This window comes from Schistocerca americana, chromosome 4, assembly GCF_021461395.2.
Source record: "Schistocerca americana isolate TAMUIC-IGC-003095 chromosome 4, iqSchAmer2.1, whole genome shotgun sequence".
In the NCBI taxonomy this organism is placed as follows: Eukaryota; Metazoa; Arthropoda; class Insecta; order Orthoptera; family Acrididae; genus Schistocerca; species Schistocerca americana.
Genome location: NC_060122.1, coordinates 491,001,774 through 491,008,912, shown reverse-complemented (window position 1 = coordinate 491,008,912; position 7,139 = coordinate 491,001,774). Strand labels below are relative to the sequence as shown.

Below are 7,139 nucleotides of genomic sequence, written 5' to 3'. Positions count from 1 at the left end.
CGTTTTAATTTATTACTTCTTCAATACTAACTCTATTCGCAACACATTTTGCACACAGTACTCACATATACCTCTGAATGTACCGGGTGATCAAAAAGTCAGTACAAATTTGAAAACTTAATAAACCACGGAATAATGTAGATAGACAGGTAAAAATTGACACACATGCTTGGAATGGTATGGGGTTTTATTAGAACAAAAAAAAAAACAAAGTTCAGAAAATGTCCGGCAGATGCCGCTGGACAGCAAAATGTCGGTGACTGCGCATGACAATGTATAAAAGGAGCTGTAATGAGTATCAGATGCGCCAGCAGTCGCAGCATGTTGACGTTACCTGAAAACGCGCTTTTAGTGAAGCTGTATTATCAGAATGGGGAATGTGCTAGTTCAGCATTACGATCCTATCACCGTAGGACAGGGATTCGAACGGGTAAGGGTCCGTTGACAAATGCAGCTGTGGCGAGAAATGATTTCGAAATTCGAAGCCACGAGTTGTTTAGACGATAGACCCCGTAGTGGTCGACCGAGCACAAGGCGTAATGCTGCTGAGACAGTTCAGGAAGAAATGGAGACTGTAGCGGATTTGTCTATGCACGGGGAAGTCAGCGCTTGTGCACTTGCACGTCACACCGGCATTCCATACACTACTGTTTGGTTGGCACTTAGGCGTACCCTCCGATGCTATTTAGTGAAGCGGAGGGCATTTGCAGTGTGGGCGTTTCAAAAGATGGCGGAAGATGACGATTGGTTGAGTAACGTGTTATGGACCGACGAAGTTCATTTCACGCTCCGAGGGTCTGTCAACGCCCACAACTCCAGAATTTGGGCTACCGAAAATCCTAGAACTGTCGTGGAAACTCCATTGCACGACGTGAAAGTCACGGTATGGGTTGGATTTACCACAACTACCGTTATCGGGCCTTCTTTCTTCGAGGAAATGCGTGATTCTGGTTTTGTAACTGCTAGCGTGACGGGAGAGAGGTACGCCGATATGTTACAGAATCGCATCATCCCCGCCTGGCTGATAAACACCTGCTGGAACGTACGATGTTTATGCAGGATGACGCTCCACCCCATATTCCTACATGCGTGAAGGATCTCTTGCGCGCGTCGTTTGGTGATGATCGTGTGCTCAGCCGCCACTTTCGTCATGCTTAGCCTCCCAGGTCCCCAGACCTCAGTCCGTGCGATTATTGGCTTTGGGGTTACCTGAAGTCGCAAATGTATTGTGATCGACCGACATCTCTAGGGATGCTGAAAGACACCATCCGACGCCAATGCCTCACCGTAACTCCGGACATGCTTTACAGTGCTGTTCACAACATTATTCCTCGACTACAGCTATTATTGAGGAATGATGGTGGACATGCTGAGCATCTCCTGTAAGGAACATCATCTTTGCTTTGTCTTCGTTATGCTAATTATTGCTATTCTGATCAGATGAAGCGCCATCTGTCGGACATTTTTTGAACTTTTGTATTTTTCTTGGTTCTAATAAAACCCCATGTCATTCCAAGCAAGTGTGTCAATTTGTACCTCTCTATCTATATTATTCCGTGATTTATTCAGTTTTCAAGTTTATACTGACATTTTGATCATCCGGTACCTGCACAATTCATCATTGTACACCACAAGTTCGGCAGCTACGACGTTTTAAACGAGTACATGGGAATGTGATCCTTTCAACACTAGTAGTGGGGGTTTACTGGTATTTTATGGATATATATTTTGCATATATCTGAAAAGCAGTCTTCCTGAGGGACAATCTGTTGTTTAATTTGTTTGTGAATGTGGAGTATTGGCAAACGTCTGCCTAACGCCCTATCCCGGTTGATTCGTCAGTCACCAGTTCGTCACTACGCAGTTACAAAGGAACAGGGGATGCATGAAAACCTTCTAACAACGGTCACGCTTAATGACAACTTAATATTTTATTTGTATTAACTTAATATTGGCTGATGATGGTGAGATAGAGTGAAACGTAGCAAATAAAAGTTTCTTTATTAATAGCTGATGGTAGAATATACAAATGACCACTTTAAAGTATTTACGAGCTGTGGGGCACCGTCTGCGTAAAACCTGTGAGTTAAGTTTGGTTGTAGCGTGTATTACTCGTTTACGGAGCTATGTTCTTGAACACTACTCTTATATACGTGGACTGAAGAAATAATTAGAGGACGACGTCTGGGGACCTTCATCGTCTGCTTACGAATGCGTGGCAAAGATTCAAGGCGACTATGAGTTTGGCATTCAAGTACGTAACTTTCGATGCCTTCCTTGTTAAGAAATGCGTCCTACACAGCCTGTACCATGTATTCATTTCGTCTTAAACTAGTATCCACAGTATATCTATTTCAGAGTACAATGCGAGGTAAACACCAGAACATTTGCCGCTGCTGATACTACGTACGTGAGAGGTTCTGAAATTTTTGGCCCCTGCCTTTCCCTTCCAAATTTTCTTTGCAAATTCACGCTTATGCATCCACTTTTTTTGATTAATATTTTTAATCACTATTTTACTTCTCTGCCAAATACCATGAACGAAATTAGTAGCTGTGCAACATTACATTGACATAGGATATAAATTTATGGCGGCGGGCTCGCAATGGAGGAGATACAATTTAATTTAAAATGAATAGATGAATGTATTCTGACGTGAATGTTTCGAGTACGAGTGTACTTCAAAAGGAGAACTTCTTTCCTTTCTTAAAAAATGAAGACGTAGAAGAGGAAGTTGGTCAGATGTGAGTAGGACGCGCACACTGCGGTTGCCGTACAAATTTAATTACACTACTGGCCATTAAAAAAATGCTGCACCACGAGGATGACGTGCTACAGACGCGAAATTTAACCGACAGGAAAAAGATGCTGTGATATGCAGATGACTAGCTTTTCAGAGCATTCACACAAGGTTGGCACCGGTGGCGACACCTACAACGTGCTGACATGAGGAAAGTTTCCAACCGATTTCTCATACACAAATTGCAGTTTCCGGCGTTACCTGGTGAAACGTTGTTGTGATGCCTCGTGTAAGGAGGAGAAATGCGTACCATCACGTTTCCGAATTTGATAAAGGTCGGATTGTAGCCTATCGCGATTGCGGTTTATCGTATCGCGACATTGCTACTCGCGTTGGTCGAGATACAATGACTGTTAGCAGAATATGGAATCGGTGGGTTCAGGAGGGTAATACGGACGCCGTGCTGGATCCCAACGGATTCGTATCAGTAGCAGTCGAGATGACAGGCATCTTATCCGCATGGCTGTAACGGATCGTGCAGCCACGTCTCGATCCCTGAGTCAACAGAAGGGGACATTTGCAAGACAACAACCATCTGCACGAACAGTTCGACGACGTTTGCAGCAACATGGACTATCAGCTCGGAGACCATGGTTGCGGTTACCCTTGACGCTGCATCACAGACAGGAGCGCCTACGGTGGAGTACTCAACGACGAACCTGCACGAATGGCAAAACGTCATTTTTTCGGATGAATCCAGGTACTGTTTTCAGGATCATGATGGTCGCATCCGTGTTTGGCGGTGAACGCAAATTGGAAGCGTGTATTCGTCATAGCCATACTGGCGTATCACCCGGCGTGATGGTATGGGGTGCCATTGGTTACACGTCTCGGTCACCTCTTGTTCGCATTGACGGCACTTTGAACAGTGGAGGTTACATTTCAGATGTGTTACAACCCGTGGGTCTAACCCTTCATTCGATCCCTGCGAAACCCGACAATTCAGCAGGATAATGCACGACCGCATGTTGCAGGTCCTGTACGGGCCTTTCTGGGTACAGAAAATGTTCGACTGCTTCCCTGGCCAGCACATTCTCCAGATCTCTCACCAATTGAAAACGTCTGGTCAACGGTGGCCGAGCAACTGGCTTGCCACAATACGCCAGTCACTACTCTTGATGAACTGTGGTATCGTGTTGAAGCTGCATGGACAGCTGTACCTGTACACGCCATCCAAACTCTGTTTGACTCAATGCCCAGGCGTATCAAGGCCGTTATTATGGCCAGAGGTGGTTGTTCTGGGTACAGATTTCTCAGGATCTATGCACCTAAATTGCGTGAAAATGTAATCACATGTCAGTTCTAGTACAATATATTTGTCCAATGAATACCCGTTTATCATCTGCATTTCTTCTTGGTGCAGCAATTTTAATGGCCAGTAGTGTATGTATACAGACTGTTTATCCATTCTGGGAATCCAGGATAATGATGATTTTTGCCTGTTGGCGACATTGATACTGGCTAGATTTCGGTCCAAGACTTTCGAATATGTTTTAATTTCAAGTATGAAATCGGATAACAAATGACAATAGAATATTTTTTTCTTGTGCTACAATTAGAAATTAAAAAATTTTCCCTTTACTTGTTCTATGAAACCTTGCTTTTTGCCAAATTTCATCATTCTAGGTCAACAGGGAGACTCTATAAGTTTTGATGAGTTTTCGAGTATCAAAATATGTGGCATCATTGGCTGCATCATTTGACTGAAGCGACTTAGAAGCTTCAAACTTTTTTACTGCGAAGGGGGCGTAGCCCTTAATATGTGACGTACATTTGAATTTCATACGTCTAATCGATCCTGAGAAAAAAAATGTTCTTAACAGTTGGACAGACAGACAGAAAAACGGACAACAATGCGATCCTACAAGACTTCCCTTTTCACACATTGAAACACGGAATTCTAAACATAATTGCGATGAAATTAAAAATCATCTTACGGCTTCATTATTTTCTTTTAACTAGAATATTATACCAACAGCTTTATAATGCTGATACTTCGTTTTTACTTCGGTGATGAACTGCCGCGATCATTAATCTTGAAAGCTAGAGAAGTAGCTTCAGCAGTGCCGCTGCGAAGTGTGTTAGGATTCTTGCTGTTCATGTTGTATATTAGTGATCTGGCGCACAATATTGATAGTGACCTCGGAATCAGTCAGCTCATACAAATAACTGGATGCAACAATTTGTGAGCATTTAAAACGGAACGATCATGTAGGATAAGTCGTAAATAAAGAAGGTGACAGACTTCGGTTCATTGCTAGGATACAGGGAAAATGCAGTTGGTCTACAAAGGAAACTGCTTACAAAACGCATATGCGACCCGTCCTATAACTTACTACAGTCCCCTACGTAACACCCAGTCTCTCGGTATGCAAGTGTTTCGGGCAGAAACCTTACAACGTGATACAATGTTAAGTACCCTCTGCCATGCCCTTCACAGTGGTTTACAGAGTATGGATGTAGATATAGAATGGTTTTCTACTCGATGATGATAGTGAAAACAGCTGCGCTCCTCGGGCTACTCGGTGGAAAGATAATCCGTTGAATACTGACACCAATTTACTCATTGTCTGCGGACTACGTTCAGCAAGTAAATGGTTCTATGAATTCTTTATATTTGCAATATAACGTACCAAAAGGATTCACAGTAATCATTTATTGTATAATGAAAAAAACGAGTAGATCGATCAAATGGGTTCTGTTTTTAAATATTATAACATTTTATAAATAAATTTCGGGAATCCATGAAGAAGAATTGATAATCTGAATTATATGACCTCCCTCTTGGGGGCACTTCGAGGACCCTCTAGTTTAACGCTACGGTCGCAGGTTCGAGTCCTGCCTCGGGCATGGATGTGTGTGATGTCCTTAGGTTAGTTAGGTTTAATTAGTTCTAAGTTCTAGGCGACTGATGACCTCAGAAGTTAAGTCGCATAGTGCTCAGAGCCATTTGAACCATTTGAACCTTAGTTTAAGAACTTCAAGTATTTTTATGGAATCGAGTGTCACATCGTGCTATGAGATTCCACGTTCCTGGAACAGACTGTTGAAGGAAGATAAAACGATGTAACTAATGTAGCAGACTTCATATCTGCGAGGGAATACTGTGGGGAAAGGGGGAGAGAGAGAGAGAGAGAGAGAGAGAGAGAGAGAGAGAGAGAGAGAGAGCAAAGACCATGCCAAAGGTGGCGCGGAGTATGCACTGAACATTGAAATGTAAACGGCGTACTAGTACGCGTAGTGTGTAGTGCAGTGTTTGCTTTGCTACTGTCGAAGCGCTTACACATACCTCGCTCCTCTAGAACTGGACTGTGGGGCTGGTCCCGGTGGATGTTCGAGTCCTCCCTCGGGTATAGGTGTGTGTGTTTGTCCTTAGGATAATTTAGGTTAGGTAGTGTGTAAGCTTAGGGACTGATGACCTTAGCAGTTAAGTCCCATAAGATTTCACATACACATCCTCTAGAACGCCACTGGAGAACACCCGAACAAAACGTTCTCTCATCATAAATGGTGTACCATGCCATCGAGCCCTTGTGACACTTGCAGACGTTACAACCGGGCTTCTAGGCATTAAATTTGCTTAAATGTTCGACCATTTTCCTGTCTACATTAATAATAGCCGCCCTCCTCGTTAGTCGCCCTTTATACCTCGGTTGGCTGTCTCCCACAAGTTCAAGGGATTTTTTGGCGCGCTCAGAAGATGATTTTGATAATTTTCCTTAGCCTTATTCACGACTGGCAACGGCCTTGCCATAGTGGATACACCGGTTCCCGTCAGATCACCGAAGTTAAGCGCTGTCTGGCGTGGCCGGCACTTGGATGGGTGACCATCCGGGCCACCATGTGCTGTTACCACTTTTCGGGGTGCACTCAGCCTCGTGATGCCAATTGAGGAGCTACTCGACCGAATAGTAGCGGCTCCGGTCACAGAAAACCATCATAACGACCGGGAGGGCGGTGTGCTGACCCCATGCCACTCCTATCTGCATCCTCAGCTGAGGATGACACGGCCGTCGGATGGTCCCGATGGGCCACTTGTGGCCGGAAGACGGAGTGCTTTGATTCACGACCAAACGTCTTGTTTCTTCATAGAGATTCCGGACTGGGTCCTTTCAGGAAGAGAGTCAATGATACACTTGTACCAAAGTACGATATCGCCAACAGTAAAATGTGACACAATGGACAAACGAGTCCTTCCTCTGCCCTAACCACATTACAGAGAAGATACGCTGCCGCTGATAGAAGGAGATATTGGAGTCTTTTCGACTTAATTTATTTCTACGACTGCTGCAGAGGGCATGAAATGAGGTGTGCAGGTGGCACTTTTAGCTATTTCAGC

General features: G+C 44.0%; 1 pseudogene; it reads left to right on the top strand.

Annotated features, from left to right (window-relative positions):
- The first annotated feature begins 6,537 nt into the window (after nt 1–6,537).
- Nucleotides 6,538–6,655, top strand: LOC124614354 (annotated as a pseudogene).
- Nucleotides 6,656–7,139: the final 484 nt, after the last annotated feature.